This window comes from Cetorhinus maximus, chromosome 6 (assembly GCF_964194155.1).
Source record: "Cetorhinus maximus chromosome 6, sCetMax3.hap1.1, whole genome shotgun sequence".
Lineage (NCBI taxonomy): Eukaryota > Metazoa > Chordata > Chondrichthyes > Lamniformes > Cetorhinidae > Cetorhinus > Cetorhinus maximus.
This window is the reverse complement of record NC_135884.1, coordinates 58,804,398-58,827,918: the sequence shown is the minus strand read 5'-3', so window position 1 is coordinate 58,827,918 and position 23,521 is coordinate 58,804,398.

Below are 23,521 nucleotides of genomic sequence, written 5' to 3'. Positions count from 1 at the left end.
CCATATGAAAATATACAGGAACAGAGTACTTAGGAGCAGAAATAGGCCTTTTGGCTCTTGAGCATGCTCCACCATTCAATAAGATCATGGCTGATTTGGCTGTGGTCTCAGCTCACTTTCCAGTCTGCACCCCATAACCCTTGACTCCCTTGTTTAACAAAAATCTAAGTCAGCCTTGAATAAATTAAAAAAACCCGGCCTCACTACCTTCTGGGGAAGAAAATTCCACACTCTAATGACTCTCTGATCTTAAACTGTGTTCCTGAGTTCTACTTTCCCCCACAAGAGGAAACAACCTTTAGGTATCCACCCTCTGCAGTCCCTTCAAGATCTTATATGTTTCAGTAAGATCACTTCTCATTCTTCTAAACTCCAAAGGGTATAGGCCTAACCTGTTCAATCTTTCTCCACATGATAAGCCCTTCATCCCAGGAATGAGTCGAGTGAACCTCTGAATTGCTTCTAAAGCAATTTATCTTTTTTCAAATAAGGAGACGAAAACTACACAGTATTCTAGATGCGATCTCACCAAGGCCCTGTACGGCTGCAGTAAAATTTCCACACTTTTATATTCCATTCCTCTTGCAGCAAATGCCAACGTTCCATTTGCTTTCCTAATCACTTGCTGTACCTGCATACTAATTTGTAATTCATGTACCAGGACACCCAGATTCCTCTGTACTACTGAGTTCTGCAATCTCTTGCCACTTAAATAATATAATGCTTTTCTATTCTTCCTACTAAAATGGACAAGTTCACATTCACCCACGTTACACCCACCTGCCAAATTTTTGCTCACTTATTTAACCTCTCTATATCCCTTTACAGATTCTCTATCTCCTTTTGGCAACCTACTTTCCTACCTATCTTGGTGTCATCAGCAAATATAGCAACCATACATTCCATCCCTTTATCCAAGTCATTGATACAGTTTGTAAATAGTTGAGGACCCAACACTGATCCCTGTGGCACTCCACCAGTTACAGCTTGTCAATCTGAAAAATGGCCATTTATCCCTACTGTCTGCTTCCTATTAGCTCACTAATCCTTTATCCACGCTCATGCCATATGTCTACACAATGTGCTCTTATTTTGTGTAGGAACCTTTGATGTGGCACCCAATCAAATGTCTTTTGGAAATCTACTGGTTCCCCTTTATCCACCTTGAACTTTATTTTGTTAAAAAACTAATTGATTAGTTAAATATGATTTCTCTTTCACAAAGCCATATTGGCTCTGCCTGATTACATTGCGATTTTCTAAGTATATGTTGGGTCCTCAACTATAACCACCTTAATAATGGATTCTAACACTTTCCATATGACAGATGTTAAGCTAACTGCCTTATAGTTTCTGTCTCCTTTCTTGATTAAAGGTGTTACATTAGCTATTTTCCAATCTGCTGGGACCCTTGCGGAATATAAAAAATTTTGGAAGATTAAAACCAATACATCTACTATCTGTGCTGCCACTTCTTTTAAGACCCTAGGATGCAGGTCTTCCTGTCCTGGGGACTTGTCAGCCTTTAAGTCTAATAGTTTTCCTAGCACCTTTTCTCTGGTGGTGATGATTGCTTTAAGTTAATCCCCCCCGCACATTCATAAGAACATAAGAAATAGGAGCAGGAGTAGGCAATTCAGCGCCTCGAGCCTGCCCCGCCATTCAATACGATCATGGCTGATCTCATTTCAGCCTCAACTCCAATTTCCTGCCCTCTCCCCATAACCTTTCAACCTGTTACTAATTAAAAATCTGCCTATCTCCTCAAATTTATTCAGCGTCGCGTGATCCACTGCACTCTGAGGTCATGAATTCCACATATTCATGATCCTTTGAGAAAAGTAATTTCTCCTCATCTCTGATTTAAACCTACCAGCCCTTAGCCTAAAACTATGGCCTTTCGTTCTAGAATGCCCCACAAGGGGAAACATCCGCTCCACGTCTACTTTATCTATCCCCTTTAGCATCTTATATACCTCAATTAGATCTCCTCTCATCCTTCTAAACTCTAGCGAGTATAGACCTAAACTGCTCAATCTCTCCTCATAAGACAAGCCCTGCATCTCTGGAATCAATCACTCCTTTGAACCGCCTCCAATGCAACTACATCCTTCCTAATGTAAGGGGACCAAAACTGTGCACAGTACTCCAGGTGCGGTCTCACCAATACCTTGTACAGTTGCAACAATGCTTCCTTATTTTTATACTCTATTCCTTTAGCAATAGATGACAAAATTCCATTTGCCTTCCTTATTACCTGCTGTACCTGCATACTAGCTTTCAGTGATTCATGCACGAGGACACCCAGATCCCTCTGCACTGAAGCATTCTGAAGTTTCTCTCTTTATTCTTCTGACCAAAATGGATAACCTCACACTTATCCATGTTAAACTCCACCTGCCAAATTTTGATCCATTCACCTAACCTGTCCAACTCCATTTGTAAATTTCTTATTTCTTCATTGCAACTTACTTTCCCACCTATTTTGGTGTCATCTGTAAATTTAGCTATAGTACCTTCTTTCACTGAATCCCAAGTTATTAATATAAATTGTAAATTTTTGGGGCCCAAGGACAGAACCCTGTGGCACCCCACTAGTTATAGCTTGCCATCCAGAAAAAGACCCATTTATCCTGACTCTCTGCTTTGTGTTGGTTAGCCAATCCTCTATCCAAGCTAATATATTACCCTGAACTCCGTGTGATCTTATCTTGTGTATTAATCTTTTGTGCAGCACTTTATCAAAGGCCTTCTGGAAATCCAGATATACTACATCTACAGGATCCCCATTATCCACTTTGCTTGCCACATCTTCAAAGAACTCTAGCAAATTAGTCAAACACAATTTACTCTTCATAAAACCATGCTGACTCTGATGGATTGCATTTTGACTTTCCAAATGCCCCATTACTACTTTCTTAATAATGGATCCCAACAACTTCCCAAAAACAGACATTAAACTAACTGGTCTATAGTTTCCTACTTTCTGCCTCCCCCGCTTTTTGAATAAGGCCATTATATTAGCATTTTTCCAATCCACTGGAACCTTTCCAGAATCCAGGGAATTTTGGAATATTATAGCCAATGCATCCACTATCTCTGCTGCCATTTCCTTTAAGATCCTGGGATGTAGGTCATCAGGTCCTGGGGACTTGTCACCCTTTAATCCCAATAGTTTGCTCAGTACTTTTTCTCTAGTGATGGTAATTGTTCTAAGTTCCTCCTCTATACCCTCTGCACTACCTGTTACTATTGGGGTGGTACTAGTGTCCTCCACCGTGAAAACTGAGGCAAAATATTGATTAAGCGTCTGCCATTTCTACGTTCTCCACTATTAACTCCCCAGTCTCATCCTCCAAGGGACTAACATTCACTTTAGCTACTCTCTTTCCTTTTATATACTTATAGAAGCTTTTGCTATCAGTTTTTACATTTTGCGCTTGTTTTCTTTCATAATTTACCTTTGCTCTTTTTGTTATTTTTTTAGTAACCCTTTGTTGATCTTTAAAAGTTTCCCAATCTTCCAGCCTGCCACTGACCTTTGCAATTTGGTATGCCTTAGTTTTTGCCTATGTTATCTTTAACTTCCTTGCTTAGCCATGGATGCTTTTTCCCCCTCTTATCATCTTTCTTCCTCTTTGGAATATATTTTACTTGGGAGGAATCGAACATCTCCTCAAATATCTGCCACTGTTCATCAACTGTCCTATCTTGTAGTCTTCCTGCCCAGTCCACTAGGGCCAAATCTGCCCTCATGCCTATGTAGTTACCTTTGTTTAACTCCAGAACACTATTGTGAGACTCAAGTTTCTCGCTCTCAAACTGAACTTGAAATTCTATTATGCTATGATCACTCTTCCCTAGAGGATTCTTTACTATGAGATCATTAATTAATCCCATCTCATTACACAAAACCAAATCCAGAATAGCCTGCTCCCTGGTTGTTTCCACAACATATTGCTCCAAGAAACAATCTCTAATACACTCGATGAACTCTCCCTCGAGGCTACCCTTGCCAATTTGATTAGTCCAGTCTATATGCATATTAAAATCACCCATGATTATTGCCATGCCTTTCTGACATACTCCAGTAATTCCTGGTTTATACTGTGCCCTACTGCTGAACTACTGCTTGGGGACCTATAGATTACACCCAGCAGGGACTTATTTCCTTTGCTATTTCTTATTTCTACCCAGACTGACTCTACGTCTTGTTCTCCAGTGCCAATATCATTCCTTACTATTGCACTGATCTCTTCCTTTACTAACAAAGCCACACCACCTCCTTTTCCTTCCTGCCTATCCTTCCGAAACACTGAGTACCCTTGGAAATTCAATTCCCAAATCTGTTCTCCCTGTAACCATGTCTCAGTAATCACCACCAAATCATACCTATTTATCTCTATTTGTGCTGTTAACTCATTAGTTTTATTCCGAATGCTACGCGCATTCAGATACAAAGCCTTTAAGTTTGCCCTATTGTTGATTTTCCCTACTTTCTCTGATTCTTTGGTGCAGTATGGCATTCACACACTGTCCTTTCCTTTCACTTTTTGGTAACAATCAGCCTCGTCACTAACCTGTACTCTTACCCTCTCCTTAAACTTTGATTTTTTATATTTCCATGCAACTGAACCCTTCCCCCCGCACCGACTATTTGCTTTAAAGCCCGTTCTACAACCCTAGTTATGCGATTCACCAGAACACTGGTCCCAGCATGATTCAAGTGGAGCCCGTCCGAACGGAATGGCTCCCTCTTTCCCCAGTACTGGTGCCAATGTCCCATGAATTCGAACTCATTTCTCCCACACCAATCTTTGAGCCACGCATTTACCTCTTTAATCTATTGACCCTGTGCTAATTAGCTCGTGGTTTAGGTAGTAATCCAGAGATTATTACTTTTTTGGTTCTGCTTTTTAATTTAGCCTCCCCTCACCTCTTGATTTTCAATTATCTTTGGAAGTTTTCTAAGTCTTCTACCATGGATACAGACACAAAATACCTGTTCAACGCCTCTGCCATTTCTTTGTTTTCTATTATCAATTCCCCAGACTCTCTAGAGGACCTCCTCCAGAGGCCTTAGTTACTGTTTTCCTATGCAAATACTTGTAGAAACTTTTACTATCTTTTTAAGTTATGAGCTGTCTTTCTCTTATACTCTGCTTTCTGTCTCTTTAATATTTTTTTAGTCATTCTTTGCTAATTCTTAAAATCTGTCCAATCCTCTGACCTACCACTTGTACAGTGTTTCTTTCAATTTTATACTATCCTTGACTTCCTTATTTAGCCATGGACGATGCATCCTTTTCAAAGAGCCTTTCTCACTGGGATAAATCTTCGCTCAGAGTTTTTAAATACCTCCTTTAAAAATCTACCACTGCAATTCTATTGTCCAACGTTCCAACCTAGTTTTGCAGTTCACCCTAGCCAGCTCTGCTTTCATACCCTTATATTACCTTTATTTAGGTTTGAAATACTAGTCATGGACCCATGCTTGCTTCCAAATTGAACATGAAATTTTACCATGTCACTAAGAGGCTCTACCATGAGGTTATAGATTAATCTGGTTTCATTGCACATTACCAGGTGGATAGCCTGCTCCCTGGTTTGCTCTAGAATGTACTGCTCTAAGAAATTGTCCCAAAGACACTCTATGAACTCATTTTCCAGGCTACCTTTGCCAATCTGATTCTCCTAGTCTACATGTAGCTTCAAGTCACCCATGATTATTGTGATACGTTTCTTACATACCACATTTATTACTTCCTGTATGCTCTGTCCTACAGTGTAACTACTGTTAGGGAGCATATAAACTATTCCCACAAGTGACCTCTCTATTTTTTATCTCTACCCAAACTGATTGTAGATCCTGATCTTTCAAGCTAAGGTTGTCTCTCAGTAATGAACTAATGCTACCCTTAATTAACAGAGCTACCCTGCCACCCTTTCCTGGCTTCCTGTCATTCTGATATGTCAAATGCCCTTCAACATTTAGGTACCACCCTTGGTCACCTTTCAACCATGCCTCTGCAATGCCTAACAGGTCATTCATATTCATCTTTATCCGAGCTAACAGTTCATCCCTTTTGTTACAAATGCTGCGTGCATTCAGATTTAGTGCCTTAAACTCTTTTTTTAAACTATTTTTGCAACCTCCAGCCTTATCTGCTGGTGGTCTCTTATGATTGTATATTCTGTCCCTTCCTGTCACACTCTGAGAATCATTACCCAAATTGCTGACCTGTTGTTTTACTTTGTTGTTTCCCTTTACTTTACAATATTTCCTCTCATGATCCTTTTCCCCCACTATTTAGTTTAAAGCCCTCTCTACCGTACTAGTTATGTGATTCACCAGAACACTTGTCCCACCATGATTCAGATGTAGGCCATCCCAACGGTACAGCTCTCACTTTCCCCAGCACTGGTGCCAGTGCCCTGTGAATCAAAACCCATTTCTCCCACACCAATCTTTGTGCCATGCATTCATCTCTCTAATCTTATTTACCCTACACCAATTTGCTCGTAGCTCAGGTAATCCAGAGACTATTACCCTTAAGGTTCTGCTTTTAATTTAGCCCCTAGTTGCTCATACTCCCTCAGCAGAACCTCTTTCTTAGTCCTACCTATGTCATTGGTAGCTATGTGGGCCATGACAACTGGATCCTCCACCTCCTAGTGCAAGTTCCTCTTCAGCCCAAAGCAGATTATCCCAAACCCTGGGATCGGGCAGGCAGCTCAGCCATCTGGATTCTTGTTCTCGGCTGCAGAAAACTGTGTCAATCCATAGAACCATAGAAAAGTTACAGAACAGAAGGAAGTCATTCGGCCCAACTTGTCCATGCCAGCCCGAGGACACCTAGGTGCCCTTTCTAATCCCACCTTCCTGCACCCGGCCCATAGACCTGCAGTTTACAGCACTTTAGGTGCAGATCCAGGTACTTTTTAAAAGAGTTTAAAGTTTCTGCTTCTACCACCAACTTGGGCAGCAAATTCCAGACACCCACTACCCTCTGCGTAAAAAAGTTCTTCCTCATGTCCCCCCTACACCTTCTGCCACTTATCTTGAATCTATGTCCCCTGGTTCTAGAATTCTCCCTCAAGGGAAACAATTTTATCCTGTCCACTCTATTCCCCTCATAATTTTGTACACCTCAATCAAGTCACCTCTCAGCCTTCTTTGTTCCAAGGAAAATAATCCCAACCTATCCAATCTCTCCTTGTAGCTACACTTTTCTAACCCTGGCAACATTCTTGTAAACCTCCTCTGCACTCTCTCCAGAACTATTACCTCCTTCCTGTAAGGAAGGACCAGTGTTTTATACAATTCCAACATTATATCCTTACTTTTATATTCTACATCTCTGCCAATGAAGGAGAGCATTCCATATGCCTTCTTTACAACCTTGTCTACTTGAACTGCTGCCTGGCCCCCTGACTATACTTTCCCCCACTACCACTACATTCCTATTTACTCCCCCTGTTTGAATTGCTTCCTGTATTACAGTGCCCTGGTCAGTTTGCTCATCTAGCCTGCAGCCCCCGCTCTCATCCAAACAAGCTGAAAGAGCCTCAAACTGCTGGACAATTGCAAAGGCTGAGACTCCTACCTTCTGGGTCTCCTTACCTGCCTTACCTGCAGTCACACTCTCCTGTTCCTGACCACTGATCAAATCAGAAGACCCTTTTTGAAGGGGTGTGACTGCCTCCTGGCACAAAGTATCCAGGTAACTTTTCCCCTCTCTGATGTATTGCATTGTTTGTAGCTCAGTCTCCAGCTCAATGGCTCTGAGCCGAAGTTCTTTCAACTGTAAACACTTACAGCAGAGGTGTTCTTCCTGAATCACACTGGCATCCAGAATCTCCCACATTCACATCTCACAGCAACACATCACCTGCCCTGCTACACTTAATGCATTTTAATTAACTGATTAACTAATTATTTATTTTTATTTAATTATTTATTTTTATTTTTCATGTTATTTAGTGCCTCTCCTTATCACCACGTACTGTACTAATTTAAACTTTAGAAATAGAATAGACTTTTAACATTTTAAATAAAATATTTAAAAATTTTGGTTTTTCTCATTTCCAGCCATTTACACAGAGTTCCCTAAGAGCAGTGACTCACCGGCCAATCAACTTATGGTTTTCCTGTGATGTCACTGTTCACTTTTCTTTTCAAACTGAAACTCCTGGCACCACTCTTGTTGTTTTAAACACTGAAAGCTATTGTGAACTACAAAACCAATTGCTTAGAAAGATAATCAAAATGGTATTACCTGTCATCCCATTCTCTTCCCCCTGCCGCATCACCCACCACCACCCGCCCTGCCCCCAAGCCCATATACAGAATCACAGAATCACACAGTGCAGAAGAGGCCTTTCGGCCCATCGAGTCTACACCAACACGTGAGAAACACCTGACCTACTTACCTAATCCCATTTACCAGCACTTGGCCCATAGCCTTGAATGTTATGACATGCCAAGTGCTCATCCAGGTACTTTTTAAAGGATGTGAGGCAACCTGCCTCCACCACCCTCCCAGGCAGCGCATTCCAGACCGTCATCACCCTCTGGGTAAAAAGGTTTTTCCTCACATCCTCCCTAAACCTCCTGCCCCTCACCTTGAACTTATGCCCCCTTGTGACTGACTCTTCAACTAAGGGGAGCAGCTGCTTCCTATCCACCCTGTCCATGCCCCTCGTAATCTTGTACACCACGATCAGGTCGCCCCTCAGTCTTCTCTGTTCCAACGAAAACAAACCAAGTCTATCCAACCTCTCTTCATAACTTAAATGTTTCATCCCAGGCAACGTCCTGGTGAATCTCCTCTGCACCCCCTCCAGTGCAATCACATCCTTCCTATAATGTGGCGACCAGAACTGCACACAGTACTCCAGCTGTGGCCTCACCAAGGTTCTATACAACTCCAACATGACCTCCCTACTTTTGTAATCTATGCCTCGATTGATAAAGGCAAGTGTCCCATATGCTTTTTTCACCACCCCACTAACATGCCCCTCTGCCTTCAGAGATCTATGGACACACACGCCAAGGTCCCGTTGTTCCTCAGAACTTCCTAGTGCCATGCCATTCATTGAATACTTCCTTGTCAAATTACTCCTTCCAAAGTGTAACACCTGTTGTTATCACTTGTACCATACGTCCTGTCTTTTTGTGAAGGTGCTATAACTATACTGTAGGCCTCGATGTTAAGTGTTGGTGGGACTGGTGTTGGCGTCAAAACAGCAAACCCTGAAAAATGGCGATGCTCAGCCAATTTTAACAGCCAGGGCTCATTTATATTTGATTGGCAGGCAGGTTGACTACGGGCCACTGTGTAAATTCCATTGGGAATCCTGGGTCACTGTTAAAAAGGTGAATGCACTTAAAGTGCTGTTGCATTCACTCAGTGTGCATATTGGTTTTGGCTTTCTCGATTTGTTTTCTGCTTCTAGAAGAGGCTACAGAGAGAGGTATGGTTAACCCCAGGTTTTCTGGAGGTGTTGCCCCTCTTTATTTGTTCATGGAATGTGGGTGTTACGACAAAGCCAGCATTTATTGCCCTTCCCTAATCACCTTTGAGAAGGTGGTGTTGAGCTGCCTTCTTGAACCCTTGCAGCCCATGTGTAGGTACACATACGATGCCTGTAGGATTGAGGGCCAAGTGGGAAGAGATCTTCATGGTGACAGAAAGTCAAACATTGCCACCGGGAATGCCTGGTTGTAGATCGCAGCAGCAGCAGCACCAGTCTGATGACCTGGATACAGTGATGCATAAGATTCAATGACAACACTTGATCAGGAAGGGCCTCCTCCCTTCTCCATCTCCTGCATTGCACTTTCTCACAGCCCCTTCCCTTTCACTTCTGTCATTCAGAACAATCACACCCCTGCAGTATTTCCATCTCCCTGCTCGACTTCCCTCATCACCAAACACAAAAGTTTACAACACCTCATAATCACTCATCAGCCTAATTTATTTATTGTCTGAACCTCAGGGGTCCACATTTCCTGTTCAGAGCAGCTTGAAGTTGTCTCCTCAGCTGTTTCTATCACTAGTGCCTACACCTGCTCACCTGTGCTGTTTCACCAGTTGTAGGCCACTCTAACTCACTACAAATGTTCCTCCCCCTCCAAGGTTCCACTGTGTTGGGATTGGGAGGGATGCACTTTTTTCCCAAAATATACTTCACTTGTAAAATTTTTAGAAGTATATAACATGACCATTCAAAGTTGACATTACATAAAATGCAAAATAAATCAGTTTCTCCCAATACTGTATGTTACTCACTTCATTTACAAATACAATCAATATCTACAATATTCATTACATGTCAAAAATACAGCTTGAGGGTTTTTTTCAATTTCCGAATGCTTAGTCCACTGTGGCTGAGGGGGCATAGACAGTGGCCTTGCCTCACTGAGCCTTTGCGGCAGCTGTCCCAAGCTTTAGTGCATCCCTCACAAGGTAGCGCTGGATCTTGGAACGTGCCAGTCTGCAACAATCAGTCATGGACAACTCTTTGAAGAGCAACAAGTTTTGGGCAGGCCAAGGAATACCTTTCACCAAGTTGATGGGCTTCCAGCCGCAGTTAATGTTTATCTCGATATGCATCACTGGGAATAGCCTGTAGAGCACAGAGTCCTGCATCATAGAACTACTCGGGAAGAACCTCGACAAAAAACACTACTTTTTCTAGGCCTACTTTGCAAAGGCATATTCCAGAATGAGGTGGACAACAATTTCTTCCCCACCACAACTATCTCAAAGGCAATATGCAGCAGGGGTGAGACTTTGGGCATTCAGGAAGGATCTGATGGGGAGGATCCTTCTCACCACCAGCCAAGCTACGTTTTAGTCCCTGATTGAAAGTTCTGGTGATCAGACATTCTGTCAAATGACTTTGACAGTCTGCTCAGGGACCCATCTGACAGGATCCACCATCTTCTTTACTTGCATGGCCTCGAGGATGTGCCATGCAGACCACTGCCTGATGGACTTGTGGTCAAAGGTGTCTTTCTGCAGAAGGTTCTCAATGAGGGATAGATGGAATGGCATGGTCCAACTGAATGGAGCATTCTGCAACAACGTGGCCAGAACAATCCTTCACAACACGGGAGATAGATAGAACATCAGCATGAAGTGAAACTTGGTGTTTGCGCACCAAAGGTCTAAGCACAGCTTGCTGCAGGTGCACACAAAGGTGGTCATGAGGATGAGGACAATGTTAGACGGATTTTTTTTCCATTCATTTTCAATCTCCAGACAAAGCAGAAAACGGCTTGGGTGATTACCATGGCGCATGAGTGAGGTATGGGCAACCCCGACAGCAATGTACAGCAACACTGAATGGCCAGATTCTTACCCGCAATGGAGAAGGAGCATCACTCCCACATGCCCAGTGAGAGTGACTGGCTTGGACATCAAGGCCGCATTTGACCGAGTAAGGCATCAAGGAGCCCTAGCAAACTGGACTAAATGGGAATCAGGTGGAAAACTCTCCACTGGTTGGAATCACACCTAGCACAAAGGAAGGTGGTTGTGGTTATTGGAGGTCAATCATCTCAGCCCCAGGACATCACTACAGGAGTTCCTCAGGATAGTGTCCTAGGCCCAACCATCTTCAGCTACTTCATCAATGACCTTCACTCCAACATAAGGTCAGAAGTGGGATGTTCGCTGATGATTGCACAATGTTCAGCACCATTGCGACTCCTCAGTTACTGAAGCAGTCCATGTCCATATGCAGCAACACCTGGACAACATTCAGGCTTGGGTTGATAAGTGGCAAGTTACATTCGTGCCATACAAGTGTCAGGCAATGACCATCTCCAACAAGACAGAATCCAACCATCTCCCCTTTGACATTCAATGGCATTATTATCACTGAATCCCCCACTATCAACATCCTGGAGGGGTTACCATTGACCAGAAACTGAACTAGACCAGCCATATAAATATTGTGGCTACAAGAACAGGTCACAGGCTAGGAATCCTGTATTGAGTCACTCACCTCCTGACTCCCCAAAGTCTGTCCACCATCTACAAGGCACAAGCCAGGAGTGTGATGGAATACTCTCCACTTGCCTGGATGAATGCAGCTCCAACAACACCATCCAGGACAAAGCAGCCCGCTTGATTGGCACCCCAACCACCTTCAACAATTACTTCCTCTATCACTGATGCACAATGGCAGCAGCGTGTACGATCTACAAGATGCACTGTAGCAACCCACCAAGGCTCCTTTGAAAGCACCTTCCAAACCTATGACCTCTACTACCTAGAAGAACAAGAGCTGCAGACACATGGGAACATCACCACCTGCTAGTTCCCCTCCCAGCCACACTCCATCCTGACTTGGAGCTATATCACCATTCCTTCACAGTCACTGGGTTAAAATCCTGGAACTCCCTTCCAAACAGCACTGTACGTGTACTTACACCACAGAGAATGCAGTGGTTCAAGAAGGCAGGTCACCATCACCTTCTAGTTAGGGATGGGCAATAAATGCTGGTGTAGCCAGCGACGCACAGATCCAGCGAAAGAATAAAAAAAACAAAAATTTGAACTGTGATTTCCTTCAAAGGAATCTTTTGTATTATGATTTCGAGGAATAAGTGCCCAATGAAAGCTTTAACAAAATATTTAATCTTCATCACACATCACCCAGGTAAAACTTTTTCTCATTTAATTAGCACATAGGAATTGACTTATCAAGGTGGGAGAATCCATTTCCAATTCTATCGTATTTTAGGGAAATCTGGATGTTGGATGATTATTCAATCTGAGGAAGGACTACTTTTCTCCCATTTATGGGATTCAACTTATTATCTCCTGTTGTATGATTTTGTATGTGCCTGCGTGCCATTGTGATGTAAAGGTGCTCAGTAGAGCAAGGGTTAACATGTAACTGGAGAATAGCACTGCCTGCTGTATGATGTATAGAGTCACATGGTATTAGACTCAACTCAGAATGAACATTCTAGAAGCAGCTGGTAGAAGTTGGTAGCAGTTGGTGACAGTTGGTAGCAGCACCATGCATGCCATTAACTGGGATCTGTACATAATTAAAGATTAATAATAAATGGTTCATGTTTAAACATACAAGTCTCAAGATCTCACCATTGAGACATCAAACAAACCCATAACACATCTTCCACACCAGAAGAGGTTTCCCACTAGATTTCTTTCAGCATCAGCCGCACCAGTACATGTTACAAACACGAGGCCATCATTGGTCATTGGTAACAAACAAATGAACATGGTCCTTGATTGACTCCCTGTCAATTGGATTGACACCATCCATGTATCTTTCTTCATTGTCTAAAAGGAGCTTTTTGCTTTCCAGCAACTCTATTGATCTAACAACCCAATCTTTAATATAAACAGCACAACAGCATGGAAGTTATGGGGAGGTAATGGCGTAGTGGTATTGTGAGTGGTAGCGGTATTGTCGCTGAACCAGTAATCCAGAGACCCAGGGTAATGCTCTGGGCACCTGAGTTCAAATCCCACCATGGCAGATGGTAGAATTTGAATTCAATAAAAATCTGTAAAGAAACCATTATCAATTGTTGTAAAAACCCATCTGGTTCACTAATGCCCCTTTAGGGACGGGAATTTGCCATCCTTACCTGGTCTGGCCTATATGTGACTCCAGACCCACAGCAATGTGGTTGACTCTTATATGCCCTCTGAAATGGCCTAGCAAGCCACTCAGTTGTATGAAACCATTACGAAGACTCAAAAAAGGAATGAAACTGGATGGACTACCCGGCATCAACCTAGGCACCAGAAATGACAACAGCAAACTCAGCCCTGTCGACCCTGCAATGTCCTCCTTACTAACATCTGGGGGCTAGTGCCAAAATTGGGAGAGCTGTCTCACAGTCAAGCAACAGCCTGACTTAGTCATCCTAACGGAATCATACCTTACAGATAATGCCCCAGATACCACCATCACCAGCCCTGGGTATGTTCTGTCCCACCGGCAAGACAGACCCAGCAGAAGTGGTGGCAGAGTGGTGTACAGTCGGGAAGGAGTCGCCCTGGGAGTCCTCAACATCGACTCCGGAGCCCACGAAGTCTCACAGCATCAGGTCAAACATGGGCAAGGAAGCTGCCTGCTGATTACCACATACTACCCTCCCTCAGCTGATGAATCAGTGCTCCTCCATGTTGAACACCACTTGGAAGAAGCACTGAGGGTGGCAAGGGGGCAGAATGTATTCTGGGTGGGGGACTTCAATGTCCATTACCAAGAGTGGCTCGGTAACAGCACTACTGAGCAAGCTGGTCAGGTCCCAAAGGACATAGCTGCTAGACTGGGTCTGCGGCAGGTGGTGAGGGAACCAACAAGAGGGAAAAACATGCTTGACCTCATCTCACCAACCTGCCTGCCGCAGATGCATCTGTCCATGACAGTATCGGTAGGAGTGAGCACCGCACAGTCATTATAGAGACGAAGTCCCGCCTGCACAATGAGGATACCCCCCATTGTATTGTGTGGCACGACTACCATGCTAAATGGGATAGATTTCGAACAAATCTAGCAACTCAAGACTGGGCATCCATGAGGCACTGTGGGCCATCAGCAGCAGCAGAATTGTACTTGAACATAATCTGTAACCTCATGAACTGGCATATCCTCCACTCTACCATTACCAAGCCAAGGGATCAATCCTGGTTCAATGAAGAGTGCAGGAGAGCACGCCAGGAGCAGCACCAGTCATACCTAAAAATGAGGTGTCAACTTGGTGAAGCTATAACACAGGACTACTTGTGTGTCAAACAGCATAAGCAGCAAGTGATAGACAGAGCTAAGCGATCCCACAACCAATGGATCAGATCTAAGCTCTGCAGTCCTGCCACATCCAGTTGTGAACGGTGTTGGACAATTAAACAACTCATTGGAAGAGGAGGCTTCACAAATATCCCCATCCTCAATGATGGGAGAGTCCAGCACATCAGTGCAAAAGATAAGGCTGAAGCATTTGCTATAACTTTCAGCCAGACGTGCCGAGTGGATGATCCATCTCGGCCGCCTCTGGAGCTTCCCAGCATCACAGCTGCCAGTCTTCAGCCAATTCAATTCACTCTATGTGATATCAAGAAACGGCTGAAGGCACTGAATACTGCAAAGGCTATGGCTCTGACAATGTTCCGGCAATAGTACTGAAGACTTGTGCTCCCTGCCAAGTTGCCCAGGTATGTCCTGTCCACAAAAAGCAGGACAGATCCAACCTGGCCAATTGCCACCACATCAGTCTACTCTCCATCATCTGTAAAGTGATGGAAGGGGTGATCAACAGTGTTATCAAGTGGCACTTGCTTAGCAATAACCTGCTCACTGATGCTCAGTTTGGGTTCCCCCAAGATCATTCAGCTCCTGACCTCATTGCAGCCTTGGTTCAAACATGACGAAACAGCTGAACTCCAGAGGTGAAGTTAGAATTACTGCCATCAAGGTAGTATTTGACCGAGTGTGGCATCAAGGAGCCCTGGCAAAATTGAAGTCAATGGTAATCAGGGGGAAAACTGTCCAATGGTTGGAGTCATACCTAGCACAAAGGAAGATGGTTGTGGTTGTAGGAGGATAATCATTTCAGTACCAGGATATCACTGCAAATGTTCCTCAGGGTAGTGTCCTTGGCCCAATCATTTTCAGCTGCTTCATCAATGACTTTCTTTCCCTTATAAGGTCAGAAGTGGGAATGTTCGCTGATGATTTGCACGATATTCAGCACCATTCGTGATTCCGCAGATACGGAAGCAGTCTGTGTTCAAATTCAGCGGGCTTCAGAAAAAGCATGAAACCTCATCCATGGTCAGGATGAGGTTTCATGAGGGTATTTAAATTTTTAATAAAGGTTTTAGCTAAAGTTATGGACATGTCCCAACTCATGTGACAGTGTCACATGTGTGGACATGTCAGGGAAATTTTTCTATTATTTTTATTGCAAATTTTAATTTGGAGCCAAACTCCCTGAGGCAGCACTTAACCTCAGGGAGATCAGTGCGCTCTTTCGCGCGCGCACTCTCGGCTGAGGGAATCCCCCCCACAGCCCGCACAGGGAATGCATAACACTTCCTGGCTGACGTGATGCTGGGCGGGCCTTAATTGGCTCGCCCACATAAAATGGCTGCGCGCCCCCGATCGGGGATACTTTGACATATTTGGGGGTCCTAATTCCTTGGTTCTCTCAACATGCATCTAACCTCTCTGCAGTGAGATAACTAGAGTTCTGACTGGATAGTGTTTGGAATCTATGTCTACATCCTATAAGTCTGTATTTTTTCCTTGACACTGATTTACTGGAACCATTGATCTTTCAGTTTCCCCTCCCTCAATCTGCTCTGGCACTGCAATAATAAAAAAAGAAAATGCTGGAAAATCTCAGCATGTCTGGCAGCATCTGTGGAGAGAGAAACAGAGTTTTGAGTCTGTATGACCCTTCTTCAGAGCACTGCAGTGTCTGGCTTTAAATAAGTCTATTGGTGTCTTTACTTGTCACAGGGGAGGCAATGGCAATGTGGTATTCCAGAGACCCAGGGTAATGCTCTGGGGACCCAGGTATGAATCCCACCATGGCAGATGGTGTAATTTGAGTTCAATAAAAATCTGGAATTACAAGTCTGATGACCGTCGGCTCTTGTTCTGTTTTCTTTATTTGGGAGATTGAACATTTGCATCAAAGAGATTTTCATCACACCATGACTGAAAAACCCAATGATCTGTTGTGGAAATTTTGCAGTAGAGGCAGACAGTATCAAGTATGATAGTTTAATTTGCTTCTCCTTGTTTACCAGGCTCAAACATGTAGGATGCCGTCTGAACAAGAATTGTCCATGCAACAGTTCTCTACTCTTGTGTGGTTCGGGGCTGCAGTTCCTAACAGAGCCACCGGGTTGCAGCACCATTCTGGGTCTGACCACTGATATTAAGCACTACCTTTTAGTTTGCGTAATCCTTTTCTGGCAGACCTCTTGTCAAACCTTCTTGTCAACCTGGCTTTGAGAATTTTGTTCTAGCACATACCCGCACTCAATACAACCCCGAGATATTGACCCAGATTTTGTGATAGAAGTAACATTGAGGCTATCAGTGCTCACTGTTATGAAGTAAATTGGCCAACGGTCTCCGGTGCCCACAAGTGCACAATTAAATGCAAAGATATGGACATTATTGTCTAATTTACCTTGCTCCTCCACAAGCTTCGCTACATTGCTACCTTACCATTAGACTCGGCATTCAAACACATGAAAAGCATGAAGTTGTGTTATTAATGCCAAATTCTCGTTAAACATGCCAGAAAAAGTTGGGGCTAGTGCATTCAAGTGTAAATGAACTTTTAATGGACTACTAAGTTTTAATTATTGCCAAATATACTCTCTGGTTAATCTAACTTATTTCACAAATATGAAGTTTTGTTTCTTCAGAATATAATTATTGTTGGATATTTAATTAAAAAATTAAAGCAATCTTTCTTTATCTTTCTGCCTCTTATCTCTCTCTTTTAATCCCATCTACTTTTCCCCTACCTTTATTTCACTTTCTGATTTCATGATTTTACATTGAACTAAATATTCTAAATTATAATTTCTGGTTTAGACTCTGTGTGCGAATCTTGTGAAGGTGACGGGGGTCTCGCTCATCGGCTCTTGAGCTGGCGAAAACCGTCTGTTGCCTCTTTTCAGGAAGGCCCACTATATCTTGTGCCACTCAGGTACTTGACCGGCCAGTGATGGGCTTTCCCCCGGGATCAAGGATCCCAGGGGCAGAAGTCTTGCCCACTGATTGGTTGCCAGCCAGCCACAGGATGCCAGTTCTTCTGCACCACTGGGGAGGTGGTGGCTGATGCCAGTACTATACCCACACTACGCTTCGGATTGAGGAGAGATCTAGGCACTGATGAGTGATTGTGGGAAGGGGGTAGCGGGGCAGGGGGAGGGAGGGCTTCAGCAGCATTGGCAGGGAGTGGATCTAAGCAGACTCCTTCCTGGTGCCAGGATCCACAATCAAGCAATGAGTGCCTTTGACAACTCCCCCGCGCCCCCCAGGAGCCCATGAGTGAACATGCCAGGATTTGCCTATTGTTCCCCCTGCAATGGTAAGCTCCTGCCCACCACTAGGTTAATACTAGCGGTGGCGGGATGAAACCCTTAATTAGGCATTAATTGCCTATTTCAGGGCTTCAATTGGCATTGGGGTAGGAATGCCATCCACAGGCCTTTCCAACACAGACTTAATCAGGGTGGAGGCAGGAAGGTGGCAGGATCCGTTAAATTCCCCCCACGACTGCCACCAAAACTTGCCACAGGAGAGGGCACAAGTTTCCACCCTATATGACTCAATGAGGATTCTACAATCTGATTGGTTGAACAGATACACTGTTGTTTGCCCTGCTCACACATGCCACAGATTCCCTGTAGAGGGCTCCATGCTGAAAAGACACTCTATGTATTGCAGCTCAGAGCCCAAAACAAGTCTGTGGACAGTTGTAATGTCATGAATGGTGAGCTCTGTTCCTTTGTCGTTGACCACAAAATTGGGATCATAATATCTAGGGTTGTTGCGATGTTCACACTCATTTCCTTCAGGAGCTTAGGATCTATCTTGTCAAGTTTTGAGTTTTATCTTCTTTCAGCATAACTAATTTATCTAAAGATTTTAATCTTATATTTCATTACATTGCTCATCTTGCTTTCAACTATTCCAGGATTCACCTTGTCTATAATATCCTCTTTGATTAAACAGGTATCAGGTACATATTGAATATTTTTGCCATTTTTTGCTCATTATCTACAAATTCAGGGCTACTTCACGTTTATAATTCCCTTTTCGCTGATACATTTGTCACATACATAACATTCCTTCTGAAGTTTTTGATTGTTTTTTCTTCATACTTTTTCTCCATACGTCATACCCTCTTAGCTTTTCTCATCCAATGCTTAACCTCGTTCCTTATTTTCTCATTTTCTCCTTTAGTTTTTTTTATCATTATTATTTAGAAAGTCCCCACAGGTTTTCTTCACCAGTTTTAATTTATTTCCCCATGTACAGAAGAGCAGAGTGTGAGCCATCAGTTTCTGGACTCTGGAATTCAGATGAAGGGTCATCAAGATGAAACATTAACTCCATTTCTCTCCACAGATGCTGCCTGACCTGCCGAGTCTTTCCAGCATCTTTTGATTTTACTTCAGAATTTCAGCATTTGTGGAATTTTGCTTTTTCATACTTGTCAATCTGTATCGCCAATAAATATTGGTGACAGTAATTAAGTCCATTGACCTGATGAATTCAAAAGTGAAGATGTTGATTTGTAATGGAATAAAATAATGTCTTGTAGCGGTTTTATAGTATGAATTCAAATTTAAATGTGAGCTTCCAACTGAAACAACATTGTTCACGGAGTATGAAAATATGTTGAAAACAATTGAGAGCATACTGATATGTAAGGATGGACACTAACATCTAACTACAAGCACACAGGGCTTTTGAGTTTCCCGCAGGTTAGGATAGCAGAAACTGGCCCATAGGTTAATCCGAAAAGCTTCATACCCTAAGTGTATCACTAATCAGCTAAATACTGATTACATTTATAAACTTTAAAATTAGGAACAATTCATATTGAAAGAGCACCACCTTCATGAAAACAAAATGCCTGGCATTTCTTTATGTTTGAGAAGAGGCACATGATGTGACTATTATTTTCATTACAATGTAATCAAGCATAATTAAAAGGATAAATGTTTTGCAAAATACTTGTTAGAAACATAGGAACAGGAATAGGCTATCCAGCCCTTCGAGTCTGCTCCGCCATTCAACAAGATCATTGCTGACCTGGTTGTGGTCTCAACTCCACTTCCCTGTCTGCCTCCCACAACCCTTGACCCCCCTTGTCTATCAAAAATCTGTCTAACTCTGCCTAAAATATAGTCAATGACCCAGCCTCCACTGCTTTCTAGTGAAGAGAATTCCACAGACTAACGACTCTCTGAGAGAACAAAAGTCTCCTCATCCTCATCTTAAAGGGGAGACCTCTTATTCTTAATCTGTGTCCCCACAAATGGAAACATCCTCCTGGCATCCACCCTCAGTTCCCTCAGGATCTTAAATAAAAGCAAAATACTGGAAATCTGAAGTAGGAACAGAAAATGATGGAAAAATTCAGCTGGCCTGACAACATCTGTGGAGAGAGAAACAGAGTTAATGTTTTGAATCTGTATGATTATTCTTCAGAGCTGAAGAGAAGTAGAAATGTGATGGGTTTTGTGCTGTTGACAAGGGGCGGGGAGTTTGGTGAAACAGGTGGAGCAAAATAGGTCAGGGATAGGTGACCTCTTGACCTATTTTGCTCCACCTGCTCCACCCCCTACTTGCCAACAGTATAAAATCTATCACATTTCTACTTCTTTTCAGGCCTGAAGAAGAGACGTATGGACTCAAAACATTAACTCTGTTTTTCTCTCTCCACAGATGCTGCCAGACCTGCTGAGGTTTTCCAACATTTCCTATTTTTATTCCCTCAGGATCATATACATTTCAATAAGATCACCTCTCATTCTTCTAAACTACAATGGACATAGGCCCAACCTGTTCAACCTTTCTTCATAGGATAAGCCCTTTGTCCCAGAACTGAGTCGAGTGAACCTTGTCTGTGATGCTTCTGATGCACTGTATCTTTTTTTCAAATAAGGAAACCAAAATTGTACACAGTACTCCAAATGTGGCCTCACCAAGGCCCTATACTGCTACAGTAAAATTTTCCAACTTTTATATTCTATTCCCCTTGCAATAAACACCAACATTCCAGTTGCCTTCCTAATCACTTCCTGTAGCTGCATATTAACTTTATGTGATTCATGTACCAGGATACCCAGATCCCTCTGTACCACCAAGTTCTGCATTCTCTCTCCATTTAAATAGTATAGTGCTATTCTATTCTTCCTGCCAAAGTGGACAAGTTCACATTTTCCCACATTATACCCCATCTGCCAAATTTCTGCCCTCTCATTTAACCTGTCTATATTCCTTTGCAGGCTCTCTACCTCCTCTTGACAACTTACTTTCCTACCTACCTTGGTGTCATCAGAATATTTAACTACCATACATTTGGTCCCTTCATCCAAATCATTGATGTAGATTGTAAATAGTTGAGGCCCCAGCACTGATCCCTGTGGCACTCCACTAGTTATACCTTGCCAGCCCAAAAAAGACCCATTTATTCCTATTCTCTGCTTCCTGTTAGCTAACCAATCCTTTATCCATGCTTTTATGTTACCCCCAAAGCGATGTTCCCTCATTTTGTGTAGTAACCTTTGATGTGGCGCATGTTGTCAAATGCCTTTTGGAAATTGATGAACACCACATCTACAGGTTCCCCTTTATCCCCCTTTCTTGTTACTTCCTCAAAAAACTCTAATAAATTAGTAAAACACGATTTCCCTTTCACAAATCCACGTTGACTCTGCCTAATTACATTACGATTTTCTAAGTATCCTGCTTCAGGTATAATCTCCTTAATAATAGATTCCAGCAATTTCCCTATGATAAATGTTAGGCTAAATGGCCTATATTTTCCTGCTTTCTTGAATAAAGGTGTTAACACTAGCAATTTTCCAATCCTCTGGGACCCTCCCAGAATATAAGGAATTTTGGAAAATCATAACCAATGCATCTACTATCTCTGCAGCTCCTTTTAAGACCCTAGGATGCAGGCCATCAGGCCCTGGGGTCTTGTCAGACTTTAGGTCTAATAGTTTTCCAAACACCTCTTCCCTCATGATGATGATTGTTTTAGGTTCCTCCTTCCTGTTCACCTTTTGATTTTCAAGTATCTTTAGGAAGTTTTCTAAGTCTTCTACAGTGAAGACAGAAACAAAATACTTGTCCATGCCTCTTCCATTTCCTTGTTTTCTGTTATCAATCCCCCGGATTCACACTTTAGAGGACCAACAATAGCTTTAGTTACTCTTTTCCTATTTAAATACTTGTAGAAACTCTATCTGTTTTCATATTTCTAGCTAGCTTTCTCTCATACTCAACTTTCCCCCTCTTTAATTTTTTTTTAGTCACTATCTGCTGGTTTTTAAAGTCTGACAAATCTTCTGATTTACCACTAATCTTTGCAGATTTGTACAGGGTTTCTTTCAATCTGATACTATAATTAACTTCCTTATTTAGCCACGGAAGATGCATCCCTCTAATGGGGTCTTTCTTTCTTACTGGGATAAATCTTTGCTGAGAGTTATTAAATATCTTCTTAAAAGTCTGCCATTGCACCTCTACTTTCCTACCTTTTAACATAGTTTTTGCTAGCTTTGCTTTCATACCTTTATAATTACCTTTATTCAGTTGAAAAGACTAGTCTTGGATCCACACTTCTCCCCTTCATATTGAACATGGAATTCTATCATATTATGATTGCTGTTACCTAAAGGCTCCTTTCCACGAGGTTATTGATTAATCCTGTCTCATTGCTCAATATCAGGTCTAGAATAGCCTGCCCCCTGGTTGGCTCTAGAATGTACTGCTCTAAGAAATTGTCCCATATATACTCTATGAACTCATTTTCCAGGCTACCTTTGCCAATCTGATTTGTCCAATCTACATGTAGATGAAAGTCGCCTATGATGATTATGGTTCCTTTCTTGCACACCCCATTTATTTCTTCCTGTATATTATGTCCTACAGTGTAACTACTGTTAAGTGGGGCTGATAAATTACTCCCACAAGTAATCCCTTACTTTAAATAAAAACATTAAGTGCTGCAAAAACCTAACAGGTCTGGCAAAATCTGTGGGCAGAGAAACTGGGTTAAGGTTTCCACTGCAATATGAGTCTTCTTCGGAATTTGAAGTTCTGAATCTCAAGTGCACTCTTAAGCTTTGTACTCTCTGTCCCTTCCTGCCACTCTCTATCACCTTTACCCAAATCGCTACCCTGCTCTAATCCCTCATTGTCTCCCTTTGTTTTACTATCTCTCCTCTCACACGACCCCACATCACCACTATATAGTTTATAGCCTTCTCTATTGCCCTAGTGATACGACTCGCCAGAACACTGGCCCCAGCCCAGTTCAGGTGAAGCCCATCCCACGATACAGCTCCCACTTTTCCCAGTGCTGGTGCCAGTGCCTCATGAATCGAAACCCTTTTCTCCCACAGCAGTCTTTGAGACATGCATTAATCTCTCTAATCTTATTTACTTTACTGGGGTTCTGCTTTTTAATTTAGCCTCTAGATGCTCAAAATCCCTAAGCAGAACCTCTTTCCTAGTCCATTCAATGTCGTTGATACCAATGTGGACCATGACAACTAGATCCACTCCCTCCAACTGCAAGTTCCTCTCTAGCCCTCCTCCCCCTCAACTGCAAGTTCGTCTCTAGCCCTGAGCAGATGTCCCGAACACTGGCACTGGGCAGACAACACAGTCATCTGGACTCACGCTCTTGGCTGCAGAGAATTGTGTCTATCTCCCTGACTATACTATCCCCTACTACCGTCACATTTCT